The following is a 27,887-nucleotide window of genomic DNA, read 5'->3' as shown; positions in this document are numbered from 1 at the left end:
ACCTTGGAGATTACATATATTTTTCCTTTGTTTTGCTTTGATACACCAACCAAAGTATGGCTGCATGCTATCATCAGCAATTAGCTTGGTTAAAAGAGGAACTATTTATAGATATCCAATCACCAGCTGTAAATCAATTACCATTTACAGTTATCCTTCAAAATTCAAGGTATTATTTTTGTCTATTAATAATCATCACACTGCAGTAATAAAAATGCAGCTGTAATAAAAATGTACAAAGATCATTTTATGAATGTGGTACAAGTCAGGTAATCTTGAGATATCTATCTTTATATATAAACTGTACGACAGCACCTATCTGGAATTCACGTTTTATTATAGTGGTCTTTACTAGGAACTGTGACTGGAAACTATTTCTAAAGCTTTTATAACCTACATGCAGAAACACTGCACAAAGTCTTTGTTGAGGAGTACATTTCTAATTTTATGCAAATCCTGCAATCTTGCATAAAACTTCCTTTCTACATTTTTAATCTGAATTAAATTTAATTTTTCTCTCACATACGCATTTTATCTAACAAAAAGACTAACCACAGGAACTTTTACAAGACTTCACTTGATTAATGAGTTTCAGACATGATCATAGTTATTCATTAACTTCCAGTATGATGCAGATTTTATCTATTCTAGATCGATTTAGCTACCTAATATCAATGACTACAAAAGCCTCTTTGTCACTTAAGCACCAAACTGAATGCTTACAGAATACAATCTTCTGTACCTCTTAACAGTTCAGAAGCTATAGAGCTCTAACTCCTCCCTAGTTAATATTCCACATTTTGTACATACTTGATACTTTATTTAATACTGAGATGATGTGACTGTCAACACAGAAGAAAAAGAGGGGGAGGTTTCTACAGCAAACTTCATCGTAAGACTAGATATACTCCTCACAAGTGAAAACGCGATTTCTCTTAGGACTGCTCTTCAAAAAAAAAAAAAAACCAACAAGAACCAAACACGCAAAACAAAAAACAAAACCCCCAAAAAACAAACGTGGAGATTAATTTTATTAATTTTTGCTGCCAAAAATTTCTAACAAACACAAGCAAACTGATCCACAGCTTGCTAGGTTCATTTTGCTGATGTTCCAAGATCTGTTCAGGAATATTTCTTACTCTGTTCACGTTGTTCATAGAGCAGCAGTAACAGACAAATAAATATACCTACATTCAGGCTCCCCAATGGACAATGCAGTGTAAATTCTGTAATAGGTCCATCTGTTTTAGTAGCAGTCTAATTCTGCGTTAGTAAAACCAGATTTTCTTCACTCTCATCCTACTGCTTTGGAAAGCAGCAAGCTATAGAAAAGGTGATAGCCAGATGAGAATGAAGCTCCTAGGTCATCAGCAGCTGAGAGAGAAAAGACAACAGCTGAGTCATTCCTCCTCTGCAGCAACAAAGAAGTTGGAAAACGGGAAGGGAGAAGATGAGGCAGCACAATACTCTCCTGATACCCAGAAGATGAAAACATTTCCAGTGTAATGAACCGTGTCCCCCCGCATCGGTACCACACTCCACATATAATTTCAGCATCCCTTCTTCTCATAAGCTTTTGAGACCGACATCAGGAAACCATCATCTTCCCAGTTGTTCATGCTGGCTTCCAGCTTTTTGAGTATTAAAACCTGTACAGGATTTGGATTATCACAAGAGGTAACAAAACACAAGTGACTTCAAACAATTATTTTTTAACTTCTTTACTCCTCTTTACTTTCTATTACATCAAAAAAAACGGAGAAATGGCACTGATGCAATAGTACATAAAATATGAATAGCTGGACTGATGCAGTGCATACCTTTCTTTCCTTTAGGAGATTACAATGTAGGCAGGACATGGTTTCCAGCATTTCAGTTTTTGAAACTTAAAAAAAAGCATTTGTTTTTATTAGCTTTGCCCAATTGGTACACATTTCCTTACCAGGCTTTATTAGGTATATTTCAAATAATATCTCAGTTGCAATTTAAGAATGACCTAAACCCAATCTAAATTCTTTCTGCATTAGGTGTTACTTCAGGCCTTTATCAGCAAGCTAAAATTACTAGTTCTCATTTAAGATAACTTCAGTAGCCCACCCCCAAAGATGAATACTTTTCATATGATAAAATTGTTTTAAATAATTGCTCTTGAAATTAAGTTGGACTCTCATAGAAAAACAGGAACTTAAACTGATTTTCTTCACATTAGGAAAACAGAAATTGCTTCCCGAAAGGCATGAATTCTTAGTATTCACAGAACTCTCTGGGCACCTAAAGCTCAATTCTGTGAAAAGCATACCTACACAAGGAACAGAAGACTGCGATTACGCTTTCCTTCTTTGAAACTTCTACTGACATTTTTAAATGTGTTAAGAAAAAAGTCAGGATACGTTCATTTGACAATTCTGAAAACACGCTATAAAATAACATGCTATAAAATAGCAAACGTTCTGACAGTTGATAGTCAAACTGTGAAGAAAATGGAATGAGGTTTTCTTGTTCTGGTATCATTTTCATTGTTGACACACGCAGTTACGCCTGTCCATCCCTGATTCTGTAGAACGGTTTGTAAAGATGCCACAATCTTTCCACTAAGTTTCACCACAGTTAAGGACTGAATCTTAACTTACAGGAAAACTTTCATGGAGCTTAGCTTTTAAGTAGCTTGTGTAATTTTAATTCAGTAATTCCACCTTATGAAAACACTTAACTTTCCAAATCCAGACTGTTTTATCTTATCACTGATTTATCAAGTGCCCATCATATGTTCAAATAAACTTCCACTTCTGTAAAAACTGTGACAGAAAGAGGCATAACAAAGCCAGTACAATAGGCACAATCATGATCAAACGACATTAAAACTGGACAGCCAAAGCAAACAAGTCCAAACATACTTCCTTTGGGTCTATATACACCCAAGCTTGAAGTCCATGTGATCTGGGTACTACTTAAAGTTTCTTCCTACTTGAATCAGCCACTGCTTTGCGGAAAATTTATTATGAATGTAGTATCTAAATTACAGTTGCTTGACTTACTTAGTGAAGAACTCAAAGAAAATCTATGCCAGGTTGGATATATTCATTTTCCCATGTGTATACATTTATCTTACTTGTGTAAGTCAAACTACACAAAAAGTATGTATCTTACTAAGGTTTCCTGCTGAATATTCAAAAGGAATGGTTTATTAACATTTAAGGCCTAAGTACCATATGCACTCAATACTCTCCTGCTGACTTTTCACAATACAACTCTACAAGATGGATATTGTTACAATGTCACATAAATCTTAGTCTGAGGTCACTAATTAAAAGGGAGTATTTTCCAAGCACTCTAGTGGACGAAGGTCAGCACCAGGATCCGTGCTTTTTCACATAAGGTAAGATGTCTGGAACACGCCTGAATTACCCTGATGATCCAATTTCACTGGATTATTTTTTTTTGTAATGGGAGAAACAAATGTCAAGACAGCTAAGCCTGTGAGTGTATTTGTGCCATTTTAAACCACAGCTTTTCTATAATTGCACATTTTATGACTGTTTGGATACATACTCCAAACTTAGTACCTGGTTTTTATTTAAGCCAACCTGGAAAGTACAAAGACCTACATGAAAGCAAGGGATATTAATTAAAACAAACCTCATTGTTTTGGAGAAATTTACGTAGGCAGAATCTCCTTTCATGTTGCCTATTCCAGATAGGCAGTTGTGTACAATCTTCCTATGTCCACCTTCTGTGGACACTAAGGCACATTCCCATATGGAACTCCCACCATTAATCTCATAAAACATACACAATTAATTCACAGTCTATATACACACCCTATTTGCTTTTAGAAACAGATTGCATGGCTGCATACTTTTTTCCTCAAAAGTATGTAAGTGTTGAAAGCAGTTTAAAAAGAAGCGCTGCAGGACAATACCACCAATTCTACTTTAACAGTTGTTTTAGAACAAGAATCTAGTTAGGAAGGTCTAGAACCACACTGGACTCAATGTTCTTGGGAACCACAGAACTTTTTCACCTTTTTTTTTTTTTACATTATCATACCAGAATAATAGCCTCAGAAGTAACCATTAGTAAGTCTAATTCTTGGAGTTGATTAGCATGCCTCACCAGCCCACACAGAATACCCTACACATCTAATGGAAAGCACATTCTTAAGTGAAGGAAAACCGGAGTGCATTCTCTGTTCAAATAGAATTTTTAAAACCTAATAGGACACCTGTTTTGTACAGAAATAGTTTTCTGTCATTGTATCAGTTACTACTATCCAAAGGGACACTAGAACATACCAGTTGGAACACCCCAGGAATTACTTTTGCTAACTAGATGGCAATTGCTTCCACATTTCTGAAAACCAACCAGGCCTTCCAGTGTGCATTTCTCAATGCTGTATCAGGCTTCACATATCACAGGTTCCCTCAGTATTACGACATGACATCTTAATAAAAAAAAATTGTGATTGTTATTTAAAAACATATAGAGTTTAGAGTGCTAGAAACCAGAATTATTTCTAACTCGGGCAACTCTTGCTCAGAGGCAAGAATTTAAGAGCTAGCAGGTATGAACACTTCCACAGAAGCCCCCCAAAAAAGACAAAGATAACTAAAGATTTTAAAGAGCAATTTTATTCCAAAGTTTCAAGGTTAAGTATATGTTTCCAAAGGATGCAGCATAAGCAGTAGAAATAGTTGAGAACAGTAAATCAATTCCTTTCACTCATTATTTCTGTGTAAGGTATCCTACAGCAGCGACAAAATCTCCTGACCCTCTCTTACCTGTGTTTAAGGTTATGTGCCGGTTACAGCCCGAGTGCTATTTCTGCAGCTGTTAACGCTAACTAGGGACTTCAAGCCAAAGCAAGATTCAATCGTGTGTCTTGTTCATCATCCGCCATCACCATATTGCCCCCGAAGAAAAATGGCAAAATACTAGGAGAGTCCTTCACAGACACACCACCGAAGCTCACCCCCTCCCGCACACCCCCTGTACGCGATTCTTTCTTTGCAGCACCCTGCGCGAAACGGGAAGGGACAGCACCTTCTACCGACACTCGGGGCCTCCACGTGGCCGCGCAGAGACGGCTCCGCGGGGATGGGGCACTCCCAAACCGCACTCGGAACAGGAAGGGTGCGAGAAGAAAATGGAAGAGCAGACACGAAGGAGCGCTACGTGCGAACCGGACCCGGGAGGCGACAGAAGCCGCCCCGGACAGAGCCCACCCTGCAGCGGGCCGGGCCGCCCGCCGCGCTGGCCACGCGCGCTCGCAGGTCGCAGCGGGAGCCCGCGGCGCCCCCCGCCCCCCAACCAACCGCCGCATCCTGCCGCCCCCCCCTCTTTTCTCTCTCCGCCCAAAACGGCCAGGGCAGTTACAGCCCCGTAGCCGCCGCCACGTCCCAGTCCCCTCGTTAAAGGAGAGGGGGGGCGGGGAGGATTTACCTGCCGCATGGTCGACTCAAGAGCAGGAGGAAGAAAGGAGGTGGGGGGGATGCGCCAGGGCCGCGGCGGCGCCTCGTGCTCCGCTGCCTCGGGGGCGGGGGGGGGGCCGCACACGGCCCCCCAAACCGCCACCCCCCCGACCCCCCTCGCCCACACCCGCGCAGCCCCAGGCCCGGCGGCAGCCGCGCCGCCGTGTTCCCCGCATGCCGCTCCACATCCCGGGGAAGGTGGTGTCCGTTACTGCCGATCGTCACCGGCTCCTTCTCCTCGTCCGCAACCCCTGTCGGTCCCCCACCCACCCCACCCCCCCCCGCCAGCCCGGGGCCGGCCGCCACCCTCACCGCAGCGCCGGCCGGTTGTGGGGGAGGGAATGTAAACAAATGGGGTTTTATAGCTACCTCACTCGAGTGCCGTGTGCATCTCCCTCTCCGCTCGGTACCAAACCGCCGCGGCGCCTCCTCCTCCTCCTCCTGCAGCTCCTGCCGCCGCCGCCGATACGCTATTCACCAACCACGGCTACGCCAAGCCCCGGCGCGCTCTCCACACTCACCCCTACGCACCATGCGGATCGGACTACACACGCGTCCCCGCAGCCCGCTTTACCCAATGCGGAGCCATTTCCTCCCCTCTCCCCCCCACCCCCCCCGCCGCTTCTCTCCCTCCTCCCTTGCTCCACCACAGACTACGAAAATGGCGTAGCGAGTGTATGCCGCCCCCCCCCGCCCCCTCCCTGCGGCGGCTTGCGCTCATCACTCAAGCCGATTGGGGCTGGGCGGGAAGTGGGACGCAGCCCCGGGGCAGGAGGGCGGCGGATCCCCGGCTTTGGGCAGCGCCGGTGGTAGCTGTGCCGCCTGCGCCATTCGCTCTGGCGAGGGCTCGCGTCAAACGCTGCCGCGATGTCGGCTGTCGCACAACGGCCGCGGGGCCCGGGCGAGCCCCCGGCCAAGAGCCTTGCGATCCCCGGGCGGGAGGCGCGGGGAGGGGAAGCGGAGCCGCCGCCCGCCGTCCCGGCGGGAGGGCGGGCGGCGGCGCCGTTGGCCTCGCGGGCGGAGAGCGGCCTTGGCCACTGCCCTGGCGGCGCATAGTCGGCCGCTCGGCGCAAAGCCGGCCGCTCGGCGCAGAGCCGGGCCTGCCGCTGGAGTCGGGGCCGGGCCTTCGCGGCCGCAGGCGCGGTGCTGTCTAGGCTCCCGATGGCATGGGGAGAAAGGGTCTCAAGAATAAAGGGGTATTTCATGGATAGAGCTTGGCTTTCGTACGGGGATACCTTTCCGAGAACGAGATGCATATTACCGCCCGTTTAACTCTAGAAAATCCTGTCAGGCTTACTCATGAAATAAAAGCAAAACCTGTTTATCTCGATGATAAACATGGTCGCTCTTCGAGGTCAGGCTGCTCATCACGATACATTTGATTCCTACACAACAGCTATAGAACTACAAAAAAAAAAAAACAAACAAAAAACCAGGAAGAAGGTAATACCTTATGTAAATTAAAGTCTTTACTAGAACAACAGAGGATCAGTAGACATCTTGGTTTATAACATATGATCTACAATATATAGGACCCCTTCACATCAAATACTATTTTAAAATAAACCAACTTATTTTGTAATGGTTATTTCTAGAAAGTATGTTCTAACTGAATTGCAGTTGTAGGAACATTTCAAATAAGTTTTAGTTCGTTTCATTTTTCTGAGAAATTTGCATACAATTTTCACCACAATTTCCTCCAAAAATAACCGATGTTTCCACAGCAGGCTTCAATCTACAAGCAAACCAACCTCCCCCCTATTTGTTATGGAGGCATGCATTTTTCTTTTAGACTTTCATATTACTGAATTGAACTAATTCACCTAATCCTTTCTAAACTTGTCCCTTTGTTAAACTAGATGATTCACACCAGCACTACCCTAAGACTGGCCTGGCAGAGCCAGAATCCAATCCTATCCATAGTCTATCTCAATCCAAGCCATGGTTATTGACCCCGATAGCCTCCCAAAGTCATTATGTGAATTTTTGCTTGGTGACATATCCCTAGAAAACAAAACCAGTTGAAAATACTAAAAATGTGTTTGTTTAGAAACAAAAGAAAGTTGATATCTGTAAGACTCCAAAAAACACGTAAGCATAAAACTAAAGTCACAGTGCAAAAGAAAACCAGAGTAAACTTTTCTAGGTAAGATGAATATTCATTATAATGCAGATAATGTAACAAACTGATAAAGAAAAAGACATGTAGACCTATCAAACAGTTCTGGACCTAAGACTGCATCAGCTTTGTGTGTTATGCTACACTAATCTTTTGGTATGTGATGCTGAATCATTACTGAACTTTTCCAATTACTCTTTTTTTTTTTTTCCCTCCATCATTTTCATGTCCCGGTGACAGACTTTCTAATTTCAAATCTCCTCCAACACCTTTTTCTCTCTTTAGTATTTATTTTGAGGGGAAAAAATAACATCTGTATTCCCTCCCTCATTTTTTCCAAATATCTTACCGAATCAATAACTAGAATACAAACCATATTAGTCCAAAAATTTGACAACCTCTGCTCAGGTCAAGTTTAGAGACTGTTAAAGTGGTTATGAGGTCCTATACCGAACTGGTGCACCAGATCATTTGTACAATTTGAATGATTTCTGCCTCAAAGCAGGTCCTTTATCTCTCAGAATTTTTGTACAGCAAATAAAATACAGATCTGATTTTGACATTGGTCCTGAGACACCTACCACAATACCCACCGTTGATCACTAGGCGTGACTGATTTGTGTTGCTGTTTGGTCTCGAAAGAAAACTACTGAGTGCAAAGAATGTAAAAAATGTAAAGTTTTGTATCATCTTCCTTCAGAGTTTATTCTGAGTGAATTGTACACAGTAATAAAATAGAGCATATGGGGTTTGTTAGCTTTCCTGCGTAAAATTCAAATAATGTAAAGATCTTATTAAAAAAAAAATCAAGAACTCCAGTAAGAGCACTACAATAGATGCATTGAAATTAAGATGTTTAATACAGAAAGGTCCTTTAAAATTTCAGGATTGATTGATTTTGTACTAGTTTTACTGTATTTAGAAAACAGAAAATTTAGGTGGGTAAGGAAGCTTTTCTGAAGGCAACTTTGCCTTATCGTGGAGGTACTGACACTACATAGCTGCTTTCCAGAGATTCACCCAAACAAGGTATACCAATTAAAAAAATCTCTGGATTAGTTGCTTCTCTATGCAGAAGTCCTCCTCTCCAGCTGTTACATGCTCTAACATATATCTGTGTCTTTTAAAGCCAGAAGGGACCATTAGCAGGCCTGCCAGCACTATGAGATAGAGTATCCTTTCCTGTTAAGAGTCTCATTTTTATTTTGAGTGAGGCTATAACCTTCCCAGTTAGTCTGCTGATGGCTTTCTCTTGATACATTGAAAAGCTTGTTTGCATCTAGAGTATTTTCCCTATAGTTGTACATTGTATCTTGCAGTTATGCTACTTCTCCGTACTTTTAACCACGTATTTTAGTACAAGAACTGCCTGCACATCAATACTTAAGAAAGTACGAGTTTCTATACCTCAGCTTCAGAAACCCAGAACAAAAACTATTAAATCAGGCATTACTATGGAAAGCATGCAGCTGAGACGTATGCTTCTCTGTAAAGCATATGGAACAACTTTCTATGCTGCAGGGAAACTGGTACAACAGAGCAGGGTAGCCAGCACTGCAAGAGTGCTGATAGCTTGAGATAACACAAATGTACACAACAAATCCAGATTGACTTTTCAAGCTTCAGACAGAATGATATGTAACTATACTTTTAGAACAGAACTATCTTCTCCCCCCCTCCCCCCCCCCCCCCGGCACTTACTTTTTGAGTAACACTGCACGCTACACACTCGTACATTGGGCTGCAGGAAGGGAATATATCCTATCAAGTAATACAGAAGGGCTTGGGGTATAATGCTGCAAAAGCAGATTGTGGCTTCTAGCAGGGCTCGGTCTCAAGATGGGGCCCTGTCTAGAGGCACAGCTCCAGTTTTAGTACAGTGCTATGACCTCTTTCTAGTACCCTGTGGACCTGATGCATCTGGTCAGCAGACCCCCGTTTAGGTCAGCTAGCTGTGTTGGCACAGAAGATGATAAAGGAAGAGACAGGATATAGTGTCATGCTTCAGTTGTGAGATGCAGGCCTGAAGAGAAGACGTGTGAGATTGGACAGAGTTTAACAGATCTATACGCTGATTTCTCTTCCTGTCCTCCCTTGTAACAACCCAATTGCATGTGAGGGATAGAACGTTGACATATGTACGTATACACAAAAGTAGTTTGTTTAGAAGCAAGTTTTTCCTCACTAATAATTTACCCCCTAGAGCAAAGTCTCTGACAAATTAAATTTTTTTGGTTGAAGAACCAACTTAATTTCCTTACTTTTGAAATATTGATGTCTCAAGAAAAAGCCAAGATGATAGCTTGAAAAATCAACTTCCTCCTTTATTTGAAATCATCTTGTCCAAAGATTTAATCAGAATTTAGTGCAGTTTGAATGCCAACATAGCTGGGTTTGTGGTGTGTGTGTTACATGTATATTTTCTTTCCTGTTCTTTAAAACATTTTTCTAGCTTCTGTCCTTGCCTTTCATTCATTCTAAGAGCCTGAATCAAAGTCAGAAATGCCATTTCTTATTTGACAATGGCCAACAAGTATTACTCAGGTCGCTAAAGAGCTTTATGGAGACTGCAAATGGCAGAATTAACCTCGAGGAGGTAGAGAATGGCTAACAGGGCACAGCTATTGTCGATGCCAACTTGCCAAGCAGAGCGATTTTACCAAATTCCTTAGGAGTGAAAGAGCTTTACTACAGGAGGCTTTGCTCAGAAATGCACTAACAAGAGCTGCTGAAGTGAAATACCAGGAAATCATCTAGAAGACATTTTCTTTCTTCATTACATAATTTCCTAATCAGGATCTCAAAATATGACCTGTTGACAGTTGTCTCTTCTGCTTTGAATTTACTGACATACTTACTATATAACCATATGTAGTTAGTTGTATCGTACAGATTTACTTATACCTTCACTATCTGGTATAGCGGTTTGATATGTACTCATTCCCAGGCTATATAAGAGGGCACTGAGATCGGGTGCTGAAGCAGCAAAAACTTTGCTTATGGCAAGGACATAAATGAAGGTGTTTAAGCATTAGTGTGAACTTAAGTATCACTACAAACGAGTAGTGATTCTGTGATTAAAGCTCATGCTTGGAAATAGGCAGTGATGTCCTCTGGGGGATTTTGCTGCCTCAGGACTACTTGGCTTGTTTACAATGAATTTAAAGCCCAAGTTTATTTAACTGCAAGGCCGTATATAAACCCGGTACTTTTAGTAGAGACTATACATGCTTTTTTCACATTCGTGCTAAACTGGGTGATCTTGTTTAAGCCTTTGTTTGGCAGATTTGCTTAGTTAGTTCTAATTGGTTTTAACTGTATAAATTCCAATGATAATTCAAAGTAGATCCGGCTAGTTTTGCACCAACTAGAAAGTATAATTTGAAAGTTTCTTTACGCATAAGATGGGACAAAAAGGGAAATCCATCTGAGCTTTTAGGTTTTTGTTTGGTTTTTTTTTTTTTTAGAACAATTCTTGCCCTTCTCTTACAACAATATGTACATACTCCCCTGTTCGGACAGTATATATCACAGAATCATAGAATAGTTTGGGTTGGAAGGAACCTCTAAAGGCCATCTAGTCCAACCCCCCTGCCGTGGGCAGGGATATCTTCAACTAGATCAGGTTGCTCAGAGCCCCGTCCAACCTGACCTTGAATGTTTCCATGGGCATACGTGTAGGTTTTGAAGCAAAAGTATTGATGTCAATGACACAGTCTGCATAATTTTAAATATGGTACTAATGTAAATATTGACAGGAAATTAGTGTAAACAGAAGCTCAAGATTTTTTTTTAAACTTGCCAAAACAAGATACATGTTTTAAAGATCTTTGTTTCAGAAGTTTTTGAGTTGGTCTCTTTGTGCGAAAGGGCTAGGCTTTTTGGTTTTGTTTTTAAACACAAGCTGACATTTTTAGTGAAAAAAAAAATTATAACCTTTTTCATTGGCTCTGCACTTAAGGTTACATAAACATCAAAGGACATAAGCAAAAGGGCATGATGCTGCAGCAAAAACTGAAGTATTTGTTTCACACAAAGCTTTTTTCTGCAATATGGAAAAAAGCCAATATGACTTGTAGACCTTTGGTTAATTTTGCAAAGCTAGCAAACACTAGTATAGCTTATCCACAGGAAAACTCTTGCTGGGCAAACGTTACTTTATTAAATGAGTCTCCCTTTGTTTTGTTATTATTTGTTTTAAACACAACTTGCCAGTCCTACTGTCTAAAGCAGCCAAAAGCCCTTTCATTGGATCTGAGACACATGAGATTTGCTGGTAGCAGGGCTGGGATAAGATTCAAAATGGAAGGTATTAGAAAGCAAGGACAGCATGTCACAGCCTCCTTCCTCTCTTGCAGACTCGGGTTTATTTATTTTTCTCCCTTCCTTCCTGCCTGTTGGAAACACTTGTATGCACTGGTTGCAGAAAGATCTCATCTTCATACCAAAGGATATGACCCAGACTGTATGCTGTATTGTACAATTTGTCACGTGCATAGTTTATACTGCTCTGTCATGCCTCTTCCTCCTCAGCCTTTCACTTCTTATAACAAGCAAGCAGAACAGAGGTTTTGGATTAATTGACATATCTCACAGGGTTATGAGATTTTTTTTTTTTTTAGGACAACACAGTAAAAATGTCATGATGGGGAATGGCCAGTCAGCTGCTTCCTTCATCACATGACTGGGGTGAGACTGCTGAGCACAAAGAACTTACGGTCATATCCATAGAAGAGCTCTGTATCAATAAATATGGGATATTCTTTGCTGGAGACAGGCAGGGTTCAAAACATTAAACAAAACTGTGTTAACTGGCTGGGTGGGGTAAACTGAAAATTCCTCAAAAGGCTTACACTTATAAAAGCAAACTGGATCGATTCCAAAACTGACCCACCCCACTAGAGAGGAAATATTGACTTTAATGCAATCTTTTTACATGCTGAGGAATTTGTTTTATGCCCTCTTCTCAAAGAGAATGGAAAAATTTAATGATACCATCCCTGACATTATTTGAAAGAATCAATGAGCAGATTAAACTAAGAAAATGAAGGTCAGTATCTCTTATGTCAGTCCCTGCCAATTTTTAACCACTAGTTTGGTGACTGGCAGTCTTTATATATGACCTAGACTTAGCTGAGTAATACAAGCGTAGCTCTTCTAAAGCTGGATTTTAGTAGGCAGCTGGGGTGAAGTTCCCCATTTCTTTCACCTCTGTTGCACATGGAAGTGGAAATGACAAATTTTAAACTCCTGCAATTCCTCCATTATTGGCAAGCAGAATCAAGAAGCCAAGACATCCTTGAGTTACTGGCTACCTGTTTTGAATACTTCAGGAGGAACTGATCATCTATGAAATTTCAGCAGTGGAAAGGGGAGCCAATACGAGCTATTGTGGACATGCTTCAGTAACGTAAGCTTGAATGAATGGGCAAGAATGTTGTATAGCCTCATCCCTTCTTTATCACAGATCCGAAGCCTCAAAGCGACACCTACAGAGAAGACAGGAGACAAGAACATGCACTGGCAGGGAAAACAAACAAAGATATCGTTTGCAGAAATAAAGCAAATTATGAAACGGGTGTTTTGTTGTTTTGTTTGTTTTTCTTTAAATCAACTGTACCAGTAGCAAAATCTACAATCAACAGAAAGGCTCTCAAAATTATTGACGAGTGGCCCACAGCTTAGGGAAAGAGTTAGCTTAAGCTTAGCTGTGTATATGCTTCCATGCCTGATAATTGGGAATTAGAGGGAGCAGTAGGACGCTGGCCTTCAGGGTGCCATCAATGTTAAAAGTACATGATCTTGGCTTTGAAATGTTGGCAGGTACTGAAGTTGTTGGGGTTTTTTCCCATAATTTACATTTTTGTATTTGTTCCACCTGTATTCCACAGTGTAAAAGCATGTTACCCCCCCCCATTTCTATAGAAAATAAGTAAGGAGGCACCAGGAGGAGTATGAATGACATTAGGAAACACCCCGGTTTTCAAATCTTTACAACCATTTGACATTACTGCTAGGTGCTGCAGCTTTATTTTCCATGTTGCTGCCCCAAAATGCTTTGCACAGTTGGATGGTAATTACAGTTTTAATGACACAAGCAAGAGTGTGAATTTAAGCATAAACAGCTACAAAGAAGAGAGTAAACTTCAGCTGATACACAAAAAGATGAAGCATAGGGACACATAGAATATGGTCTAAATGACAAGAAATGTGACAATCAGAGATGAATACCAGTGAAATTACAGGGAGAGACAGGCCATGTGGATGTTGCATGGCTAGAAGCTGGGAAGAGAGGCAAAGAAACTGGGAGGCCTCTTTCATTGCTATTTTTCAGCTGCAAAACTTAGCAACCTCAGTTGATGCCTGTTACTGCAAAGCAGTAGTAACTCCACTGAGAGCAAGCTATAGCAGCAGATAGACAGTGATGAATAAATCCCATTATCCTTTGAAGAGAAGTTTTGAAGCATTTCTTCAAGTCGACACGGGACTAGTGAGACTGCTTGTGGAAGAGGGGATATGATCACACGTCTTTGCTGACGTGTCAGGTGATGTATTTGGCATGTATTAGAGCATTGAGAGCTCTCTGAGAAGACTCAAGGGTGGGAATGCCAGTAAACAAGCAGAGAGAAAATAAAGCCATTTCTGTAATGGTTGGGTTGGACTAACATTGCTGAGATAACTAGTGGACTGTCAAACTCAGGGGAAGCAAACCAGTCTGAGACAAACTTAATGCCAGTTTAGTGAACGCTGAAATTGGGAAGAAAAAAAAGTTATGCTTGAAAATGCTTGATTCCACTCACACTATTTACATCTTTCCACCCCTCTCAGATAACCTTCCCTTCTCTTATCCCTTACCTCTCACTTTATAAATATAACTAAAAATTCATTCCCCTATTCACAAAGGGTAAATTCAGCTGAGCCTCCACGATAGCTCTAGCGAAATTCTTGTGGACTTCTCCAGGAAAAACATATGAGTTTGAGTTCATGCCTTTTGTTGGTAAAGCAGTGCATTCCAAGGATATTTAAAATGTTGAACAGTGAAAGCTGTTCTTTAAAACAGGTTAACATTATTGAATCCATACCAAAATGCTCCACAAGCATACAGTGATGTAATTCAAGGCTGAAAATTAATTGAAAAAGAAAGCAAATACTACTGCCTTTTGGACAGGTGGGGGTAAAATTCAAGGTCTTGGGAGTGAACTGATATTTATTTTTTCATTTAATCATGGTGCCATCTCTCAGTAAATGCATCTGCTTGTGGAACTGCTTCCAACAGGTGGCCTTCTCTAAACATGTGAAGAGTGTATCTGTATAACTTCTGAATAGTTTTTCAGTATAAGTTACTGCTGAGGCTTCTTAGCTGTTTCTTAGAAGAAAAAAAATCACGTATGAAGGCGCTTCACCCTGTTCATATATTGAAGCGAGTAGCTTTTGGCTATCAGACCACTTAGGTGGTTACCTAAACCTAGTACCTTAACACAACTGTTTGAATCATAGCCTTACTTTGAACAGTACTTACTTCAGGAAATCATCTTTCTTTATTTTTTGCAGATAGTTTAGTATAAGTCTTTGTAACTGGGTAAACACTGTAATTTCATTCACATTTTCAGAATTACTTTTCTATTAATTAAATGTTAAATTTAATAGAGAGAAATCCACTGGATTAATTGCAAGTGAAATCTGAAGTTTGAAAGCCTGTAATCTATCAAATTTCCAGTTCACTAAAATTCTGAGACTAAGTTTCTGAAGCACAACATAATATCCTTTGGCAAATCAATATATAGAATGAAAAGAAGGAAACTGTACACAGGAGCTTCAAGACATTGTTTCTTAAACTAAATAGAAGCTAAACCTAAAGTCAATACTTACTAATAATTTGCAAGGAAGCTTGGAATAAGAATATTTTAGGCAAGCCGGTTACTTGAAAAGAGACTGCTTGGGGCTCCCTGGCTCACATGTTCCTGGGCTGGACTGGCTCATTGCCAAATTCCCATGTGAAGCAGAGTCCAGATTCTGGGAAATTCTCATCCCAAAACCAGCTCATGGAGTTTTACGGAAGTTTATGTCAAATGGCCGTAAAGTACTTAGTTTGGACAGTGTGATTCTGGGATAACATTATTTATATTACAGGCTGTGTCAAATTCATAGCGTAAGAATGACAGGAATTCATTGCTTTTTTTTCCAAGGGGGCTTTGGTTTTAATGTAATCTACACTTCTTACCCTAAAATAAAGGTATACACATTTTGGCCCCATTATCTCAGAAGATACTAACAGTATCACAGATATCACTAATTAGACAAAACCAGACTTGATTATGCAGCTTCTGAACAGCAGTGAATCAGAAAATGAACTGCCAGCCATGACGCACCTGAAACTACTGCATGCACCCCCTCCCCTTCCTGAGAGCAGCATGCACACATTACAGAACAGATCAGTCCACTTACACAACGTTGAGTGCCAACTTCATCATGCAGGACAGCAGTGTCTGATTCTTGTAATTTTGCTCTTTCTCTTCTTCCTCATTTACAGGAGGGAGAGACTGCATGGCCTATAGTCACTTCCCTCAACAGGAATAGTTGCTATCTCTGCAGTTTCTTTTTTAAACTACTGTAGTTTTAAGGAGCTGTTTGAACAGGGGTTTTTTTATTTGTTATTATATTGAAATTGAACCTTGAGCTAGTAAAAACAATATTATGGTAGTGCTCTAGTTCTAAAACCAGAGTTGCTGTTTTCACAGGAGGACACTCCAAATTGCTGCACAAAACTGTTAACTGTTGAGCAGAGAGATGTGTGCAGTGTACAAGCCCCAGTTACTGCAAACAGCAAAGCAGCAGAAGGCTATTTTTCGGAGGTTATTGCTGAGATTTTTAATTGTAATCTAGAACCTTAATGCAGAGAAAAGTGATTTTTGCAGGGGAGGATGGGGTGGATCAAAATTACTGCAACTTTTTCCATTATTTTTTTTTTTTTTTAAATGCCACTTCTGTTGCACTGCAAAACAGTACAGAAACAACATTCATCTCAAAAGTCAATGATCTGGAGGCAAAAGACAGAGCCAGTCTTCATGCTAACCTAACCTGATCAGCAATTGTTCAGAAAGCTGAGTGGCGAGGAAATAACAAGACTTCAAGAATTTGGCAGAGGCCGATGGAATTGCCCCAGAACATGTCTATCTATTCATTGCACCCAGAGCAGTTCTACCTTCCCCTTGTATCCCACAGCTTTCTGTCTTGCTATGGCTCATGTTCAGCCCTTTGGCTGGAGCCACCAGCAAGGTCACCAGCCATTTTGGCTTATAATGCCATCTAAATGAAGACAACACACAACTCTGCTCTCTCTTGTCCTGCTTTCCTAAAGTCTGACAGATAATAGTGAAAATAACTTGGCCACAGAAACCTTTTCAGAGTTGACTCAGTCTTCATAAAGCAGTAGTTCATATTTTCAAGAATCTCAGCCAAAGGAGCCCACCTTCTTTTTCCCAACATGACTCAAATTTATGGTCTCATCTGTGCAGAGGCCCCAAAGATACAGACATTCTGGTTTCCAGTTGCAGGAAACCAGCCCAGCAATTCTGTTCCTTCTAGGGACAGCATTGCCATGACCTTTTCTGACAGTGTATACTTCATCAGAAGCTAATCTGTGAGGCAGGTGAAAAACATTTGCCAATGTAAATAACTCATCTACTCTTTAGGTAGAGCAGAGAAGAGCAGCATACTACTTCTGTTTTCAATAACCTGTGCTGGGGTGGGGCTCATGGGTGAGTGAAACAGAACTATTTTTTTTTTTTTGTACGGTCTATGACACCAAAATATCTTGGTGTAATAGAAGAGTAGGAGAAATGCTTGACAGCAGGCTCCTAGTTGTGTGTGTGCATTCCCCGCCCTCCCCCCCCCCCAAAAAAAAAAAAACCCAAACCCACCCCAAAACGGTCTCTCTCTTTAGTGATGCCAGAAAAAAATATGCAGTGGTTGTCTGTGCTGGTGGTAAGGTGTGTGCAAGATAGGGACAGTCATGTTCACAACAGACCACTGCCTTGGAATCCTACAAATCCAAAACATATTCAATCTAGGAGATGCTGTACAATAGATTTCCTCCTCTGAACTAGTCTTCCCTCTTTGACTCTTTCTTCTTTCCTCCAATTCCTCCTACTGCTATTACCAATGCAGCTCCAGAAAAGTCATGTTGGTATTAGGACCTTACCAAATTGTCATTTGAGGTTTGGTGTTTTTTTGAAGGTCAGGAAACACAGTACTTAAACTAGTGCTGATGGTTCCTTTGTGACAGCATTTGACAAGGTGGAATTGTAACTGAATAGTGACAAGTACAGAGGAATCAATAAGAGAAACAAATCTGTTGCTGATAAGAGCTCAACTGTAAAACTTAAGCTATCTACCTCTCTTCACTGCCCGGTCACTCTTCTCACTGCAGGCCTTTGAAGTCTCTAACCACTGACTGTTATTACATAGCATCTCTCTCAGACAGCCATGCCCTGGTGATGTAGAGGACATAGAACATACACGTATGCTGTTCCTGAGATACTGATAATTCTGTGAAGATTATTCTTTAAGTTTTAAAGCAGTTTTCGTTCAATATCATACAGGAAGAAGCAGCTTGAGAACGCTTTTCTATTTGATGCTTAGTGACACACACGGGAATGGCCTTTCACAGTGCTGCTGAAGTTAATGCCCTAATAAAAACAGCTTGTCCTCAATGGACTTTGTTTGCTTTAGCCTGACTTTATTTTCAAGGGATTAAAGCTTAGCAATAATATTTGTATGGTCTTGAAACTCTCTTCTGTTTTCGGAAAAAAGCACGTTGTTAATATAAGTTCAGAGAGGAGGCAAAAAGTGTTGTCCTTTAGTTTCACTTTGTCACGTTCTAGGAGGAGCAAAACCAGACACCAGAAACCTCCCACAAAAAAAAAGCTGACCGCTAGAGCTTTTTTAGGGAACTTTCAACATTGACCTTTAAAAAAAGGTATAAAACGTTGTACATAATTTTGAGATACCTATAGCAATAATACTTTGTCAAGATGTTTGAAGAAAGGATTTAATACAATTTAGTCTGCCACAAACTCCAAGTTAGGAATGATTACTGAAGTGCTTAAAAACCAAGCAAGCCACATGCGAGTGACACAATTTTCTTCTTTACCCATACACTCAAAACATATACATTATCTTTGGCAGAAAGATGCTTTCCATCTGACAAATCTGTAAGCCATCGGAAAAATTGACACTCATGTTCAGTAGGGAACAGTGAGTCCTGTGGAGACAATGGGATGTAAGATTTTCCTCCCTCCGCCCCCCATTGTGCTTGTGGCTGGTGGAGTTCCAAGAGAACGTGGAAAAAAGATTATTTGGTTTCTTTTACCCTGGAGCAATAATTTCCAGTAGCCACCTAGTGAACTTAAAGGAAGTCTGCTTGGTTTAATTTTTTCCCTGAAAATGATGATAAAACAAGTTTATAAAGGAACATGGTACTTACCCTTTATCAGGCTCCAATTCAAGAGTTTAAAACATATTGCTGGCTTTACACAGGCAAGTATTTACCTTGACTGAGCTGCTTAGTAGCTCTTTTCAAATCAATGGGAATATAAATGTGCTACGAGTGAGGCACATGCTTTAGGGTCTTGCCGAATCATGTCCTTTGCATGTCCCAATCATTACTGAAAAATGTGGTCGTGACCATACACCAAATTAGGACAAGAGCATTTGTTATGGAAGGTAGAGCGTGGCAGGACATGAAGCTGGTGTGCGTTTGAATGGGGGTGTGTGCGTGTGTGTGTGTTTCCTGCTGTGAGACTACCAAGCATTTAGATCTTTTCCAGATTCTGCCATTTCTGGAGAAGTCCTAGATGCTAGAAGCCAGGCATTTTGAAAGCCACGTTATTTCTTTAGGTACATTGCATACACATTAAAAAAAAGAAAAAAAATTCTTGATTTCTGCCAGGTATGTGACACAATAACAACATAACAAATCATCTTTTTTATTAAATGCTTCATACACACTGAATTCAGTATGAACCAAAATGACATTGTTTCTTTCTCTATTTGATAGTAACATTTATGCCTTTCTAGTATGCAGAGAGGTATATGTATACTCCTCCCAAATATTACGCGGCTCTACGAGAAAAGCGGTATACCAAATGACTGATGCAAAATCTACTAAAATGAATATGCTCACTTCAATAAACTCTGGATTAAACTTCAAAGTTAGTTTTGTTTCTCAAGTTTCAGTTTCAATAGAGATTTTTTTTTAGTGACAATGGAAGAGAAAAAAAATATAAAAGATAAAACCAGCATCTACAATTAAGCAGTAATGCACAGCTATCATTAAATGGCATGGCTTGGTTTCTTTCCCACAGAGATCTTTGCACATGAAGAAGGGCTCCCTTCCCTCTCACCACTTCAAGAAAGTTGTTTTAGCTTTTAGTTTCTTTGAGCCATCACAGAAAATTTCTGAGTGTATTTGATTGTAAGCAGCAAGATGTTTCATTGCTTTCAACTGTCAAAAGTTGTTGCAGAAAAGTATGCAGCATAGATATTCCAGAAGTTATGTACTGTCTGCCTTAATACATTGCCTCTTTGCTTTGCCTTCATTTGCTCGTGTTCATATTATTAGTCTATAATTATTAAGTCCAGTTTACCCATAATGACAATTCTGTGTCAAGAAAAACCTTTCTATTTCTGTGCTATTTAGTTAAAGCATTGTTTAACTAAATCTAATCTAATTTTTAACTAAAACATTAAATCTAAGAGCAAGTTCTTCTTGTTTTGCCACTTCATAGAAATTTTTCCTTTGCTGTTTTGGGGCCCACTCCTGTAGATCCGCTGAAGGAAAAGTCTAACTGGAATCGGCAAGGATAGAAGGTGAATGAAGCTGCTACCATACATATTGTCAAGAAGGCAGGAGCTGAGGCTCCAGACACATTGAGCCACATATACTAGCCTATTCTTTACAAATAAATTAAGCACAGGCCCCTTCCCCGAAAAGTTCAAAGTAAAATAAACAAACAAGATACCACTATAAGTAAAAGGTATAATATAATATGCCTTTTATATAATATATAATAATATGAACTAAATACAGAGGGAGATTGTGATATGTCCAAAAGCATGGGTATTTTTGTAGAAGTTTAGCTAATTTTCTTATCATTACTTTTTGTTTATGTTAACAATTTGCTAAGTTTCAAACCCACCAAAATCTCTTGGTTCTAGATTTATAGGAAGCAAAACCTACATTTAGAGCTGCTGACTGGCACCATATAAATTTATGACAAATTGTATTTGTAACACATGTAATTTCAGCTCCAGCACTGTAGTCCTGGAATTGGAGTAGTACCTATTACCAGAAAAGTCACTTTGTTTTTACATACAAAACGCTACTTAGAAACTCAAATGTAATACCTTTTTTTTTACCTCTTTTTTTCCCCCCAAGATACACAAAGCCTGAACCAGCAATGAGTTCTCCGAGATTTCATGAGAATGTGCCGAAAGGAATAGTAGCGCTCTGTTCATTCATCTTCGCAAGACTAAATACAATGTTGTTTAGCCAGTTCTTTTGGTTGCCTTTCCCTCCTAATTTTAAAGATTAAAAATGTTAGATAACTACTTAGTTTTCAGCTGCTCAGTTTTCTTGCTTGAACTAGCAGTGCAGCACACTAAACAGAAACCATTGATACTGGTTTCATAGAATTCCTGAGCCATGACAGTAGACTTAAAGTTGGATTGCAGAATATTTGAAGCTGCCTCACATTTGACTGACTATGCCATTTTAGTCTGACCTTTGCAAGTTTTTATGGGCATCTTTAAAATGTATTTTAAATCAAGTTACGCAGCATAGAAAGTGAAGTCATGACCATTTACAGAAGACCAAAACATTTGGACTTTGGATACCCAAAGACTCTGCTGACACCAAGAATCAAAGCCCAGTACCACTTTTCTAGTTACAGTGCATGATGTTATGACGTTAGCTAAAAACCAAAACCTGACGCTCCCTTGAATTTGGGTGAAAAAAGAACTGGGTCTAACTATTGTAATTCTGTGCTTAATGTCTTCAAGGCAGTTTATAATAATTCCCATAGGAAAAACTATTAATCTGGACAAACACCTTTTCCATGTCTAAGCCATCACTATTCCAGCAATGTCTGAAGACTTAGAAGAATGTCTTATTAGCTTTAGCTCAAACTAGCACAGCTCCTTTTCCAGGGATCAGATCTCTCCACTTAGTCACAATCAAAATGGATTCTGATTCTGTTTCACTAATGCTTAGATATGCCCAAATCTAAAAAACATTTAATGCAGAGATGGAATCAGGGTAAATGGTCTTGCAGAAGAGTGGAGCAAGCATCTTGTAATTAAGAAAATAAAACATTTTAATGAGGTCAGAGGTGGAAGTTTACTAGATTAAGGCAGCACAGCAGGAATAGAAAACTAGCTGTGCCCTGAGGTTGGCTTTCTAGCTGAAGCACAGGAAGACATGTTCAGAGAGCAGTTAGCTCAGCCAAACCTAGTTAGGTACACAGCATTCAGCTTGTTAATAGACTCTGTCTCCACTGATTGACACTTCTCATATGATCAGGTTTTTTTTATTAGAAGGTTGGGGTTTTACCAGATAGATTAAAGATCAATAACGTGAAAATGAGTGATAGCCTCTCAATTGATCTGGTATAAATCTGAAAAATACATGCATTTAACTTTGTATTGTCAAGCATAAATTACCACGCTCTTTCCTGAGTGCGATATCTGTTGTGGGAGTAACTGGTTTGGTTTAGGATTCTTCTCAACGGTTGCACGTTAACTAGAATTAATAGTGGTATTTTCTTCTACTTCCTTACTTAGAACATTTATTTGTACATTCAACTCTAAGCTACGCACCAAAGAGACTTTACAAATTTAAAATTGCAATGTTAAAAAAAACCCCTTCAAAATACCCTTTAAGTATTTATAATTACTTTAAGAAACACAAGAACACTGCCTACAGTATTCCCCAAAATATACAAATGCACACTATAACAATAATTGCTGCTTTTTTTCCTGTTTCAGTGTCCTGTGAATTCTTCAGGATGGTTTCCATTTACTTATGGGGGACAATGATTTAATGTTTTCAAATGTAGTGATTTGGTTTAATAATAGCTTACCTAATACTTCAAGAATAAATAGAAGAAATAGTAATTTTATTTATTTAGCATTGAAAAAGAAGCACAAAATTTGCTTTTATTATGGTCATCACAACAGGCTGTTAAAGGTCTGAGTTTTTCAGGACGAATTTTTGGACACAGAATGAGATACAGGAAAAGGAAAAAACTTTTTGAGCAGTAAAGCTAGGTTTCTAATTCCAGCAGTGATCTGTCTTTCTCTGTTAAAGAGAAGATGCTGATGTTGTATTTTTAGACTAGCTTAATTCCACTATCTGCATGAGGTGGCTTCTTGCAGTAACAGGAGTAGTGCTTCACTGTAGAGGATCGACACCCCATCTATGCAAAGCCAAGGTGCTTTATTCTTTTGTATGAGAGAGGAAGGTCTAAGGTTAAGCCAATAACTACACCAAAGAGGTATGGATCGAGTAGCATTAAGTCTGACATTCCGCTACAGTAAGAGAGGAAATGGACTTAGAGCATCATTGCAGGGAATACCTGTGATGTCCTTCATCTGAGGAGTCGGTCACAGATTTGCCTCTCTTGAGCTACAAGTTTTACCTTCTGTTCTTCCTTCTGGCTACTGAAAACTTTTATTCGGGTGCAGATTTACTGAAGGAGGTATGTGAAAGTGGGCAAATTTAACTCTCCCATTAGTCCTGCCTCTTGCTGTTTTCCTCCAGAGCTAGCAACCAGTGATAAGAAATTGGAGAAGGGTATGGGAATGCATACTGATAGAGATAATAATGAACAAATTGTTGAGGAGGTGGTAAGCATCCTCTATCCAGATGGAATTATAATAATGAGTCTTCTTGGCCAAGACAAGACAGATACAGTCATAAAAAGCCACAAGTTTTGAAATTCTGCTAATTCAATTGCTCTTGTGAACCCAATTTGGTTATAACAGTGGGTACACATTTGAAAATCGTAATAGAAGAAAGGCACAAAGTGAACAACTAATGCTCTTAACCAGATGCACTGCCTTGCCCTCACTTCTTTCCTGAGAGAATCGAAGGGGTAACGGTCTACTAGCTACTCCACATCTAAACTGGAATTAGGTTCTTATTAACTGGAGATACTGCTCTATAGAAAAACTTTTTTTGGGGGGTGAGGGCGTGGGTGTTAACTACAAACCTCTATTTTGGGATGCAATTCAAATATATCTGAAGACTGGAGGCAAGAATCCTCAATTTGAAAAATACAATTAAGATGTACAGCATGGGTTGGCTTCACAGAAGGTTTTTAAACGTAGTTCAAGACTGTCTCAGGGTAATTAAAACCAAGGGGTCAAAATCAGTTTCAGACAAAGTTAAAGAGGTGGAAAATGCACATGATATGTTCATTGCTTTAATAGAAGAAAATAGAAGGTTTAACCTGAAGAGAGGCAAAATGGAAACTAATCTGGAACAGACGAGTGGCACTGAAGGAATTGGCATCGTCAAAAAGCTTTCTGCTCCCACCTCCCCCTTTGCAAAGGTGGATGGCAGATATGTTGAAGCAGTATTTTAGGGAAAATTCAGAAGGTATTACTAAGCTGGAAGAATGCCTGAAAAGAAGTGTCCGAGAACATTAAAGTAGCTCATTTGACACATTTAACCAATTTGAAGTGACACAGGTTATGAGAAATTCTTCTTATCTTCAGCTTTGGCAATTTTCATACTGTACAATAATGTCCCTGAAGCTGCTGGAAAGTAGTTCTAGCTATTTGTCATTCATACGTCCCTCTTCCCAATATTCAGGCTCTGACTAGATTAAGATTCCTGCTCCTTGATCTCTCTCACTGTTGTATCTCTGGGAAAAAGTTTAAGAAGTTGCTTTAGCAATAGAGAGAATTACCTCAGCAATGGCAAACTTTCTAACACTCTTAATATCCATGCATTACATTCATGGAGATCCCATGGAAGGTCTACCAGTGTGAGACCATCAGGCCAATGATACTTTTATGCTTTCCAGGAGAGTCTTCTGCTCCTAGATAGAACCTTGTTTGAGAGAACAAACAACTTTGGTATATTGGTCCCATTCTCAGTGAAAGAATTCAGAGCTCCTTCTCATCTGTGGTTATTGCAGTTATGTGCAATAGCACAAGCTCTTTCACCCATGATTGGAAATCTGGAAATCTGTGGCATCCATTGAGCCAGCATCCTATTGCAGCTTACATGCAGAAAGTCTGATGTTCCTTACATGTGTCACATTTATTTTGTGACATAGCAAAAGGTGACCTTGCAATACTGTCCTCACAGACATACTATACTGGCAGACAGTAACCCTGAAGTATGACAGAGTTTCCATATAGGCCACTTCTCCCCAGACAAGAAGAGGAAGAAACAGTGATTCAAGCCTTCCTCTTAAAGTCAGCTCTGGGTAGACAAGCCCTTGAACCTGCATAAAACCTCAAAGATACTGTCTTTTTACCCTAATTGGAATGGAAAACTGAGCCTTAACTAACAGGAACATAAAGGAAAAATACTTTCTAGAGCTCTCTTCCAATGGTATCTAGATGATCTTGTTTTGGACAATGAACATTAACTTGATGTTTCAATTTAATATTAACTGCATTATAAATGATGACATAAAAAAAAAAGCAGCACATCGTCATTTCTGATGGTACTGCAGCCCTATGCAGAGGCAGTAAAAGTGACTTAAAACCAGTGATGAGAAAGGAGAGGCAAAAAACTAGAAGCTATTTAATATATCTACCTTCAAATTTCAAGAAATTTACTATTTTTGATTTTTAGTAGATTTCCTGTATGGACCTAAAAGTACACTTAGTGCTTTGAAGTTAGACACACTGAATTAGCATTATAATTTCTACTGGTCTGAGGAACAAGACTTGTAAATGAATGCAAATAATTAAAAGTATGCTAGCAAGAATTAAGACAAGCATTGTAATACCTAGGCTTGGAGGTTGAAATCAGAAGCACAAGAAAATCCCGGTAAGTTACATACCAGGACAGATACACAAGTGGAAACACAATATAGAGTTTCTGACAGTCAGTTCCACTCTGTCTCCTTGCCAAAGCCCAACTTTCTTTAGAAGAAAGGAGAACAACTCATGCCTATTTCTTTAAAATAATTTAATGGCCAGTACTTCTTTAACACAGCTGCACCTGGAATGATATATTAGCGTCTAAATGGAAGCTTAATAGAATGAGTTAGAGAGAATAATGAAGAGAATAGACCAAATGATGGGGGAGGAAGATGATAATCAGAAATACTAAAAATAAATAAAAGATGTCTGTTGGATCAAGTAAGAAATCTTAAAGGTAATGGATATTCTGGAATAAAGATGAGGGTGTAAATTGGATGAATATGAATAGATTTTAAAAATGCAAATATGAGATGAAAAGAAAAAGGGAACTGAGAAAGAGACAACAAAAGTGATTAGGGAAAAAGTCACAGGGAAGTTTTGTTGACGGAACAAGTGCAGTGACCTTAAAAGAACAAGTTTGACAAAGTGAAAGACTAAGTAGTACTTGGGACCTTAGGTAGACATTTTAACAGGCGAGACACTTCAAAATTTATCAAGATCAATTTTGATTAGGATTTGAGTTTGTACAGTTGCAGTTCAGGAAAAGAAAAAAACCCAACCCAAAACTAAACCCCTCTTTGATTATGACTTTGTTCCTGAATCCCCTGAAAGTTGCCAAAAGACATAACTTTCAAAGAGGTTATTGTTGATTAATTTGTACCTTTGGTATTCTAGGTAGAATTGCTACAATATTAGTTACCAGTTTTGGTTAGGAGCCTGTATATTCATCATATAGATGTAAACGTGTAAAAAGATTTACGCGGGCACAATCTAAGCAAGTTGATAACACTTCTGAAAGCCTCTATATCACCTAGGACTATACTCTCAAAAAGAATATATGTGGTGAATGTTTCAATGCCTAAGTCAATGTATCCTCTCCCTAAAATACAACCCATGTTCCTATATGTCGTGGAATACCATTCATAGCAGCTGACACACTGAGCAGAAAGCTGCCAAAATTCAGTGATAGGAAACATTAATTATTACTGGTTGCACAGGCCCCACTACCTTAATGTGTATCAAGGAGCTTCTTGGCTGATGCTGCCAATCCAAAGATGTTTCTTTGACCCACAGCTCTGAATTGTCATCTCTACAGTAGTCCATGCACATTAATGGAGGTACACTTGGTTATCCTTTGGATCCCTTAGGGTGATATTGGAGGGGAGTGGGGAGGGCACATTATGAAAGTGGTCCAGCATCCCAGTTTAAAGTTTATCGTGCCTGTAAAGGGTGGGATACCTTGATATTAGTTAGGTGTCTTGAAGTCATTAAAATCCAGGTTATTTAAGAACAAGTAGCAAGATTGTTTGTACAAAATCCAAAATAGATAACTGAATTACATACAAAGCATTTGCAGACAGGACAGAAATGAGAGGGAACCATACAGAATCTACTTATCGCAAGACCAGAAGTTTCTTCTACTTCCCTTCTATCCAGCCAATAAGCTGTTCGATTCTTAACACAGGTGTTCAGAGATTCAGTCCTTTTGCATAGCTTATATCCTGAGGGATACAGGGAACCTAGCTTTGGGAATCCTTCTTTTTTTGTACTACCAACACCCTTCTTGGGGAGTTATTAAGATGTAAGGCTTCCTTCTCACTCCACCCTGCTGAGAAGGATTTCTTACTATTCATTTGGTCCCAGGTAACTCCAGAATTCCTCCCTCCTTGTCACTGAGCACCTCTTTATGTTTTCAGAATGTTCATTTCCCTTAGGCCTATCCGGAAGCAATTATCACCTGCCTAGACAGTAAACAGATTATGCTAATGGTGTTCCAGAACCCTACTTTTAACCTGCTGTGATGCCAAACATCCTTTCTTGTCAAGCGATTCAAAACCCAGGCTGATGCTTTTTTCCACACAGCTTATCATGCAACCTGATATTTTCCATGCATACATAACCTGCCAGTCTTATTTGATATAACTGCATAGCTCAGTTTACTTGCACTTTATCCAAGATCAGATCTTATCTGAAATCAAACACTGCAGCATTTTGTAAAAATGGGTTTGGGAAGGCTACGCCTTCTGTGCCCCGAACCATTTCCCTCCAAAAATTGTTTTTGGGGGACACCATGATTTTGCCACCCCTAGGTTTGATATCTAACTTGAGGTGGCACCCCTAACCCTTGCTTAGCT

The 27,887-nt window shown here is 39.8% G+C and overlaps 1 protein-coding gene across 2 annotated transcripts in view; it reads right to left on the bottom strand.

Moving 5' to 3' along the window:
- The window catches only part of SLC39A10 (solute carrier family 39 member 10), a 45,181-nt gene extending 39,258 nt beyond the window's left edge, over nt 1-5,923 (bottom strand). The window contains exon 1 of one of the 2 annotated variants that reach the window (XM_076342255.1): nt 5,838-5,923. The gene's annotated coding sequence lies outside the window, so the exon portion shown is untranslated. The remainder of the gene's footprint in view (nt 1-5,837) is intronic. The other variant, XM_076342256.1, reaches the window with a different exon arrangement.
- Between the last annotated feature and the right edge of the window lie 21,964 nt (nt 5,924-27,887).

The sequence above is a fragment of the Aptenodytes patagonicus genome, chromosome 6 (assembly GCF_965638725.1).
Source record: "Aptenodytes patagonicus chromosome 6, bAptPat1.pri.cur, whole genome shotgun sequence".
NCBI lineage: Eukaryota > Metazoa > Chordata > Aves > Sphenisciformes > Spheniscidae > Aptenodytes > Aptenodytes patagonicus.
Note: the sequence above shows the minus strand (reverse complement) of the source record. Positions and strands in the feature narration are given on the sequence as shown.